This window comes from Alexandromys fortis, unplaced genomic scaffold, assembly GCF_014885135.2.
Source record: "Alexandromys fortis isolate MF-2015 unplaced genomic scaffold, M_Fortis_MF-2015_v1.1 scaffold_79, whole genome shotgun sequence".
Classification (NCBI taxonomy): Eukaryota; Metazoa; Chordata; class Mammalia; order Rodentia; family Cricetidae; genus Alexandromys; species Alexandromys fortis.
In genome coordinates this window covers 2,218,203-2,228,840 of record NW_026067964.1, presented here as the reverse complement: position 1 = coordinate 2,228,840, position 10,638 = coordinate 2,218,203, and positions in this window count along the sequence as shown.

Sequence of the window (10,638 nt, the reverse complement as noted above, 5' to 3'; positions counted from 1 at the left end):
AATTATAAAACTGGAGGAGACAGGTCTCAGTCACAGTCTCATTCTGAGATTCCTGGAGGCAGGATAGCTATTTCAAACTGAGGTAAAGGTAAGAGCCAGTTGCTGTTTTGTTTTTCTGACCTTCAGGTTGAACCCCAATTTCTCTCTCTTAGTTTTTATTAATTATGTTTCAGGTAATGGGAAGTTGAACTGTATTTAATTAGTATCTACTCAGAAGAGAGCACATCTAAAAGGTTCCACCAGATATCACATGAGCCTGGACAAATTATCATGCTTCTCCATGCCTTGGTTTTCTGTAAAAGGCTGATAATAGCACCAGTCAATAGCAACTAAATGAAAATACACAATTTTAGATCCTTGGTGCAATATCTTATACCTAGTAAACCTCAATAAATATTAGCCATTGTTATCTTCCATTCTCAGTAAATAATAATCACTACAATATTGAATTCGACACTGAATATTCCTGATCAAGCAGCACTCAGAACCCACTCAGTGCTCTGTGGTCCAAAGCCCACAGTAAAATATGTTCTGCCTCTAAAGAACTGCAACAAAGCACATGCTTAAGACTCTATGTGATGGATGAATCTCATCTTTGCTGTAAATAAGCTCATCTGCATCCTTAGCCACCCACGTCTCAGCTGAGGTGGACCATATCAGCAGACTCACCTGTGGGGTACAAGCACAACACATGCTCCATGTGAGGGAGAGAGAAATGGAGTCCCCATATGCAGAGGTCTCTGCTTTGACTTGGGCTTGCTCTGGGATGACGGCTCCCAGCATTAGGTCACACCAGCTCTTCCACAGGAAGCATGGGAAGCACGTTTTGGTGTGGGAAATCCTTCTGTGTATGTGTTGCTTTTATTGGTTAATGTATAAAGAAGCTGTTTTGGCCTATAGCAGGGCAGAATAGAGCAAGGCAGGAATTCCAAGCAGAGATAGAGGAGAAACAAAGGCAGAGTCAGAGAGATTCCACGTAGCTACCAAAGTAGACAGATGCCCAGGCAACCTTACCTGTAAACCACTAGCCTCATGGTAAAATATAAAATAATAGGAATGGGTTAATTTAAGATCTAAGAGTTAGCTAGAAATATACATAAGCTGTTGGCCAAGCCATGTTGTAATTAATACAGTTCCTGTGTGGTTATTCATGTCCAGGCAGCCAGGAAACGAACAAGCAGTCTCCTTCTACAAAATGGCACCCAAACATTCAGCAGCTTACATTCACATAAAGCTTCAGAAAACGTAAAAAAGGACTTCTAGACCCACAAAAATTAGAGTCAATTGGAGCTTCCTGGTAGCCGTAGTTTTTTCAATTAGACTCTGCTGGCAGCAAGCAAAGGTGCGGCCCCTCTAAGAGAAAGCTTCCTGATTCAGCATTAGCAGAAAAAGCTGCATGACCTCTTTAAAAATGACAGCTTCCTGATTTGTGCTGTTAGCACAAACTCTGGCTCTTTCAGAAGGTCCTGAACTTAAATGGGGTCTGTGAGCAGCAGATTATGAACTGCTTAATGGCACAACACAGACCTGTTAAGTCCCTGGAGTTGGGGTGGTGTACACAGCTTGCAGAGGTGGTAAACATACCTCTGCTATGTTGGACTAAACAGAACAAGCAGGCAGGGCTGCAGAGTTGGTCCTAGCCATGCCCACTTAGTATTTTAAAAAAAAAAAAAGGTGTTCCTGGTCAGAAAATGATTACAGATGCTCAATAAAAACAGATTCAGATTTTAAAAAAAAAAAAAAAGACCTGTGAATGGGTCACAGTGTTGGATAAATGTACATAAGCTTGGGAGAGGGAAGAAAAAGAGTATAGGCAGTTATAAAAAGAAATAGGTTGTTTAAAAAACAAAGCAAAGTCTTTAAAGAGACAGTAAAAGTAATATAAAAGAGTACAGAAGTCATAGATTAAAGGAGTAAAGAAAAATAAGCCACATAAATGTGGAATATACCCAGAGAGTCTGTATTGTGTATATTATTGTGTTTCTTTGAGTTTTTTTGACTGCAGAGAGATATTTGATTCTGGTGGCTGCTAAGTTAAACCAAAATAAAGGTAGCTTGACTTTAAAATTTGAGTCTAAGAATATGTTGCTTTGAAAAAGAGGTTCTGCTTTTGTTTCCACAGAGGATAGAAAACTGTGGGTTCCTTACCTGCTAATGTGGTTTGATCAAACAAGACCCCGTGAAGCAATGGCCCAGATGATCCAACATCCATGACAGCTTTGGGGCTGCTGGCTGTGAAGGATCTACCACACAGCGTATCCCATGAAAGACCTGATTAACAGTGCCCCCAACCAGCTGGAAATCACTCCCTAAGTGATTGTTTATAAATGTTTGTTTACATTTAAAGGACAATATGTTATAAAGATGAATACTTTGCATTGGTGTGGATCTTGGTTTATTGATACAAATTTAAGGTCAATTTTGTTATATGCGTATTTCTACTCTTGGTTAAGGTATTGTGTTTGTGCAGCTCATTTAAAAAATGTATAGTTTAAAAATACAGGCTAATAGATAGTTATCTATAATAGTCAAGCTTGTAGACATTTTAGTTATGTTTTCTAGATATACAGATATATATATTTCAGATGAATATGTATTCTTCAAACCTTTCAAAGACTACAGAATATGGCATTTAAGTGTTTTAAGACTTTTCTTAACAATGAAACTCATCTGCTCCTAGTGGCACCAGTCTATTTCAAGAGGATAATTGGCCTTGAAGAGGCTTCTTATGGAGTTTGTTAGCCTTTTGGGCCAGAAACTACTTTTGCCTGGACTTCCTGATAGTATCCTGTATAAACTGGACGTGCAGGACCCACAGAAAAATGACTGCTGAACTTGCCTAAAGATGAGACAGTCCTTCAGGGTTCCAGTTTCATGAAAGAGTCTGCCAGACATTCTGTAGGATACAGAAGAAAGTGACTGACAAACTGCCAATATAGACAAAATAGTCTTTCAAATTTCCTGCTTCATGGAAAAGTCTGCTAGATACTTTGGGCCTGTAGGCTGAAGATGGATGCTCCCATGTTACAGAAGAACTGTGGGTGACTTTGCAGGCAGCGAGATGTCTCTGTCAATTCTAGAGTTTTGGAAGTTGCTTACAATGCATTAGGTAATATTATATCCTTCTGGAGTCTTTGATGGAGTTGAAGAATAATTATAATTATAGTTTTCCTTAGTGATGATAAAAGATAAAGAAAATATAAATGTTGTAACTGTAAAATTCTTATTTGATACCTGTTTTGTATATGTAATTTTACTTTGTTAAAGTTAAAACCTTACTTTTTATTTGGACAGAAAAGGGTAAATGCTGTGGTAATTCCTTCTGTCTATGTGTTGTTTATTGGTTAATGAATAAAAGAAGATGTTTAGGCCTATGACAGGAAAGAAAAGAGCAAGGCAGGAATTCCAAGCAGAGATAGAGGAGAAACGAAGGCAGAGTTAGAGAGATTTCATGTAGCTACCCAAGGAGACAGATGCCCAGGGAACCTTACCTGTAAACCACTAGCCTCATGGTAAAATATAAAATAATAGGAATGGGTTAATTTAAGATGTAAGAGTTAGTTAAAAATATGCATAAGCTATTGGCCAAACAATGTTGTAATTATTACAGTTCCTGTGTGATTATTCATGTCCATGCAGCTGGGAAAGAAACTAGCAGTCTCTGTCTATAGCCTTTGTCTTGTATCCTATGCTCCTCCAGACTCTAGGACTTGTCTCCTTGAGAGGGCCCGAGTTTTGCTGCTCTGCCTGCCATTGGGTGGCTGGGTGAGAGGCTGGTTGTTTCATTTCATGTCAATCTAGAGGGAGATGTGACTTAGGACATCTCTGATTTGGGCATTTCTGATTTGCTTGTGGTTTTCTGAATTTCTGATTTGGAAGGAATTCTTGGCAGGAGGAGTTTTTTTTTTTTTTTTTACATTCAAAATAAAACAGCTTTGCTTATTTATTTGAGGGCTCCTTAGGTCTGTGGACAGGCAGCTCTAAAGAAGGAGAATATTAATGGGTTTCCTAAGAGGATCACAGTAAAGATCTCACTAAAGCAGAATGAGAACATTTTCTTCCATGTGCAGATGGATTGCAGACCTTGGTGCAAGGAGCCTGCAAAACACAGGGTGGGCCCAAAGGAGGCCAGCGTCTGGAGGTGCTTGGCTAGGATTGGTTGGCCTGTTCCTTCTCCAAGAAAGGAGCTGAGTGACAGCAACAGCCTGCAGCCAGATTACATGGCGCTACTACGAAGCCTGCTATGTCATCTCAGAAAAAAAGATCTGCACAAACACGCTAACTTTCTCCAGTAAAATCAAAGGCCCACTCCTCTCTTTCATCTTTCTGGCTCTATGGAGCCCCAGCTCCCAAATTGCCACGTGTGCCTCACTTGGCATGGAGATGGGTGGGTCTTATCAACTCAAAAGATGAGGATCAGGACAAGGTGCACAAACTGCATTGGTCAGGTGCAAGGCCACGTGTAAGGCCATGAGTAAGTTGCTACAGTAACTGAATATGCACAGAGAACACAGAGAGGCACAAGGGCAGATTCCTTTTGGTGGATCCTGTAGTACGAGTAGATTTTATTTATTTATTTACTTATTTATTTATTTATTTAGCTACAGTAACTGAATATGCACAGAGAACACAGAGAGGCACAAGGGCAGATTCCTTTTGGTGGATCCTGTAGTACGAGTAGATTTTATTTATTTATTTACTTATTTATTTATTTATTTATTTATTTTTAATGACTATGCTTAAGAAAAGATGCTGAGATCAATGGACTGATCAAGTTTGGGGTGCCTTTTTGATATTATATAATGCATAACTTCAAAATGATTTTCATGCTATTTGTGGCCACTTGTTCATAAACCCAAGAAGAAAATTAGAGCGAGATTTGGGGGATTTTTTTTTGTCTCATTCAGCACCACCTCTCACTGGGCTTAACCCATTAGGAGTTCATGTGATATCCGAATTTAAGACCTCCAGAAGGCCTTGCTAGAAGGAAATGATTCATTCCCCTCTATGTCTAGTCTGGGACATACTGATCTTGGCCCAGGAAACAGATTGGAAGAAATTAGTATTGCCACTTGTTCAACTAACAGCCAGTATCTCAGGCCTCTTGGTGAGGTGCCATACACTGGAACTATAAGCCCATATCCTTCCTAATAGCATCACCTACCCATGAGGTAGTTTGCACCAGAACAATGACAAATGTCACTGTCTTTTGTTTATGAGCTTCTGAGGTGAACCAGAAGATGGTCTTGAGTGGAAAGCCAAAAGCCCTGTGCTTAAATGTCTCTTAAAGAATAGCAGCTTGAGGCTGCTCATCTTTCATCAGACCTTCTGGAGGCCTGGTGGAGCAGCCATCAGCACTTCCCCAATGAACTCACTAAACTCAGGAGTCTGGTGCCAAGGTGAAAAGAGAAACGATGAAAGACCACAGAACCAGCAAGTTCATGAGGCCAGGGAGTTGATGCGAAGGACCTTTCCCCCTTGACTGTGGGAAAGTGGCTTATCCCTGCCCTCTTAGCTACCCCTTAATGATATTCTGAGCATTAATAAGGGGCCTGCCATCTACAACTAGCTGCTCAGATAAAAATTCTTCTCTGTAAATAAAAGTCCGGACGAGGGAGTGGTGGGGATGATGGATGCCGGTGCACATGAAAGGATCTGAAAGTAAGCCCCAAATAGCAGCCGTGTTGAAGATCGTGGAAGATTACTGAGCATTTACTAGGCACTATCTAGTCTAGAGCTTCAGACAGACCTCAAGATGACCCGATGAAGTTGATTTAATCCGCCTGGCACCTTAACAAAGCGCCGAAGATAGAGTGGCTTCTAAACAACAGAAATTAATTTTCTCACGGTTCTAGAGCCTGAAGTCTGATGGTGCAAGCACAGTCAAGTTCCTGTGCACACCCTCTTCTGGAGTGCACGCTAGTGTCTTTTGCACTCTTGTGGAATATAAAAAAAGCAAGAAATAATGTGTCTTCTTCCGTTATTTTGCTTTTCCTAGATCAGATCTCACACTGTATCCAGGCCTATAACTCACTCTATATGACAGATTGGCCTTATTTCATGTCAGTCCTCTTGCTTCCATGTCCTGAGTGTCTTGACTACAAGTGTGAGCCCTGACACCCACTTCACCTCCTGTTTTATGACGGCACTAATCCTGTGACGACAGCCATCCCCTTACAACTCCACTGAACTTAATATTCTCCCAAAGTCCCTGCTTCTAAATACTCTCAGGTTGGGATTAAGATTTCAACAGGAGTATTTCGAGAGAACACATTCAGTCCATAATGTAGGTCGATAAAATCTGGATCCATAGTTGCCATCAGGAAACGAGGCACAGAAATGCTTAGCAGTCACTGAAGGCCTCATGGGCAGGAAGCAGTTGGGCTACCGTCACATCCGTATCACCTGACTCCAAACCTAGGCTCGTAACCACCACTGCCCGCTGCCCGCTGCCCGCTGCCCACATCCTTCACTTTGAATCTGTTACAGTCCATGGCTCGACTGCACCCTGCTAAAGCTGTTTCTGTGAAGGAGAGAAAACTCCACGGATAAATTTTGTTTCAGAGGCCAGGATTCTCTCCAATACATTCTGGCTGATAGGAATCTAAAAAATTCAGGATGAGTTGTTTCTGTCCCCAGCCCCTCTACCTCCCTAATGCTTGGTTGACCTCACTCCTTCCTCTCTAGGACACTTCAACTCAAATGTCCACATTGGCAGGGTAAACCACTGTGGAAGGTCTGCGGGCTTGGCATGATGCCATCCGCTTCTGGAAAATAATTTATAATGTGATGTGGTCCAGATGAGTCCATCTGCAGGCATGTCACCTGCGCTTGTCAGAATTCCACAGTCCCCCCACAACCCTGGATGGAATAAAGGGCAGGATGCTTGCACCCAGAGAGCTACTCCAGGCACTGAGCTGCGCTCTGGCTGGTGGCAATTAGCAGAGTTGCTGCGGCTCCTTAAGTGATATTGATGGACCCTTGTCTTTCATTAAACTGCCCGAGAGTCAGATGGATCCCAGAGGGAAAATCAAGGAGGAGAGAGTTTATCGTCAGACACAGTCTAACAGCGACCGACTTAAGAATCACCTAAAAAATGATAATTAAACATTTCTCCAAGGAGCAAATTAAGATAAATACCCCAAGAGTCCTTCCACATAGATCTGTCTAGAAAATGTCCAATTAGTATGATATATACCACATTTCAAGGACCCGAGGGACTCTTTTTAAAAAAAAAATGTTGTTGATACTCCAAGCTTCTATGGAATTCTTTTTCATTTCCTTTTTACATGTTCAGGAACAATCTGCTTTCTCAAGAGAAGTTCCAGGATACAAGTTAGCAGACTAAAATCCTGTTCCAAGTCTGATTCCGAGAGGAGATGACTTCTTGAAAGGAGACAGACCTTAGGTTGATTCAGAACAATGAATGGAACCAGATTAAAAGGACAGAGCTCACTGCCAACTAAACCTGTGCCTACTGGTGTGACAATTGGAACAGTCCTCCTGCTTTCGCCTCCCTGTAATAAATAAAATGAGCAGCCACTTTTTTTTTTTCTGGAAAATGAAAAGAATGGTTCCCTTCTACTGATTTTTGTTTTGTTTTGTTTTGTTTTTACCACAGGGCTTCTAGAAGGTCCAGCCAATCAGACTTCCAGATAAATATCCCTGGGAGTAGTTTTATTTCAGAGGATTTATTTATTTTTGGTTTTTCGAGACAGGGTTTCTCTGTAGCTTTTGTGCCTGTCCGGAACTAGCTCTTGTAGACCAGGCTGGCCTCGAACTCACAGAGATCCGCCTGCCTCTGCCTCCCGAGTGCTGGGATTAAAGGCGTGCGCTCTATTTCAGAGGATTCAAAAGACTTGGAGTTGATCCTTGAAGAAAGTCCTTTACAAGTCTCACCTCGTTAATCCTCAGTGAGAGGATGAATTTGACAATTGAGCCATTATATGGATGGGGACAACTGATGTGGGGCGTTTTATGGTGATCCTGAAGGGCCTGAGATCCAACCCCTACCCCCACCCGCCCCCTGGGTGCATAATGCTTTAGGACTGCAAAGAATCAGCACTTTCTCAAAAGAAAGTCAAGTTTCCTAAGGACCAAAGGTCCGCTCAATTTGCCAACCTAAGGCTTTCAAACACTCCTCACATACCAGGGGGCGGGGGAAGCCAATGCATTGAAGAATCAGTCTTTATTTGGGTGTAAAGAAAGTGTGTCTAAAGTGCTTTGGGGAAATTAAGAAAAGCAGCACTAATGTCTGACACATGAAATGCCTCCCAGGATCCTTTTCCCGGCCCAGATCAACGCTGATGTGAAAATACGCTGCAGGGAGCAGAGAAGAGACAGTGACTTTTCAGCTCAGTGCAGCGCAAATTCCTCACGTTCAATGCAGGGGCTGCCTCGCCCGCTTCACTTTCAGCCAGAAATAGATCATTCCTTACCCATCACAGAGAGGAGCCTGGTAGAGCCCTCATTAGCTCCTGTCCATGCCTCCCAGATCAATCAGCTCCCTGCCATACTGCTGAGCTTTTTAATTTAAATGTCAGCTAAAGTTAGAGTGTGCTTTCAAAAAAAAAAAAAAAAAATCCAGAACCTTACCAACTTTGGCTTTGTTAGCCCTGCCTATTGCTTTTTGGTTGAAAAAAAAAAAAAAAAAAAATCCAGAACCTTACCAACTTTGGCTTTGTTAGCCCTGCCTATTGCTTTTTGGTTGACAATGTTAAATACTGAGTTCACATGCCTGAGGTTCCTCTTTGACGTTTTCTGATACTGCTCCTAAAAACCTGGATTCGGCTCAAAAATTAAGGTGCACCAAATTACCTTTGTCTGTAAATTGCCACCCTCAGAATGTCGAAGTGGGTACTAAGTGCTTTGCCACCTTGAAATGACATTGTATAAAGTACCCCAAAAGCTGCTGTTACCTGTGGTGTGTAGCCTTTCCTTAAAGGACCTCCACTCCACCGTCTTCCTTTCATAGGGTTACTTCTGATTTGAGGAGGGGAGTATTGTTTCCCTTTCTTTAAAATGAATATTAATAATGTTAATAGTTAATGATGGGCAAGCCTGTAATCTTAGCACCTGGGAAGCAGAGGCAGGTGGATCTCTGTGAGTTAAAAGTCAATCTGGTCTACAGACTGAGTTCCAGGACAGTCAGGGCTGCCCTGTCTTGAAAAACAAAATGAAACAAAACAAAATAACAACAACGAAAAGAAAGGACGGAAGGAAGGAAGGAAGGAAGGAAGGAAGGAAGGAGGGANTAAGGGAAGGAGGGAGGGAGGGAGGGAGGGAGGGAGGGAGGGAGGGAGGGAAGGAAGGAAGGAAGGAAAGAAAGAAGAAAGAAAAGGGTGTGCTACCATTAACACAGGAGACAGAGCCCTAAGTTGATTATAATGGAGAGATCTACCCTCAATGACTTTCAAGTTTGCTACTTCCAAACTAGCTACTTAACGCTGGGATTTGGTTGCTGTTTCTCAGTGGCCTTATTGGGGCTGGGTAACTATTCTTGGACAGTCTCACTCATACCATGACCTCTCTTTTTCCCGAATCTTCTGCCCACTGAAAACCAGGACTGCTAAGCAGTTTTGAAGTATCAGCTCTCAGAACATGATATCCTAAGGTACGTCATGGTAGCCTGCTGTATACTTTGAACTGGCAGAGACTGGAAGGACCTGGGAAGCAAGGTCCCCACCACTTGTCCCTTTGTCCTTCCCTTTCCCAACAGAAGTCACAGAACCCAAAACTTCTTTTCTCCCAAGGCAAGTCATAGAAGCTGGAACTTAGCCCCATAGCAAGCCAGAGACATACAAAGGCCACACCATCTCCTCTCCCCTCATTCTTGAAGTCTCATTCTCATTGCCCTATTTCTGGGAAGAAGACAAATTGCTGAGACCATGAAGACCCCAAACAGACAGACCTTAGAGTGGTCAAGGAGAAGCGGTTTGTTCTTCTTTTTGTCCTTACCAAACAACCTAATCTGCATCCACACACACCCCAAAACCTCTGGGAGGTATAGTATGCCCTTATTGAGACCAAGTTAAATTAAATCAAAAACTTCAAAGTCCTAACATCAGACAGAAACTCAAAACAAAGGTTTTGCCAGTGACAGCCTCCACATCTGGATTCTCACAACACGTCTCCCTATGTTAGCCCCTACAATCGCATATCCGTGTAGACAGGTGACTTGTTCGTTTGTTTGTTTTTTGAGACAGGGTTTCTCTCTGTGTAGCTTTGGTGGTGCCTGTCCTGGAACTCGCGCTGTAGTCCAGGCTGGCCTCAGACTCACAGAGATCCACCTGCTTCTGCTGATTAACGGGGTGTGCTACTACCACCCCACTAGGCAGTTCATTTTATTGCCGCTTCTATTTTTTTTTTTTTTTTTTTTTTTTTGAGAGAGAGAGCTAGTTCTTCAACAATTCTAAGCCATTTGTTTCTCCCTTTTGTATTTCGGTGAGACTTCTGTCTCAGCTCCACCAAACCGGAGTAATTTTTCTTGGGGAAGAATTGAAGAAATCACTCTCTAATGCAAGTATATCCAGAAGCCCAGTCTGTAAGGTGCCCAGCGTGGCAGAGGCTGCAGCCACCACATCACCCAGCTGCTGTCTACCGTTTGATGCTTCGTGGGATCTGGTAGTCTTTCCCTGC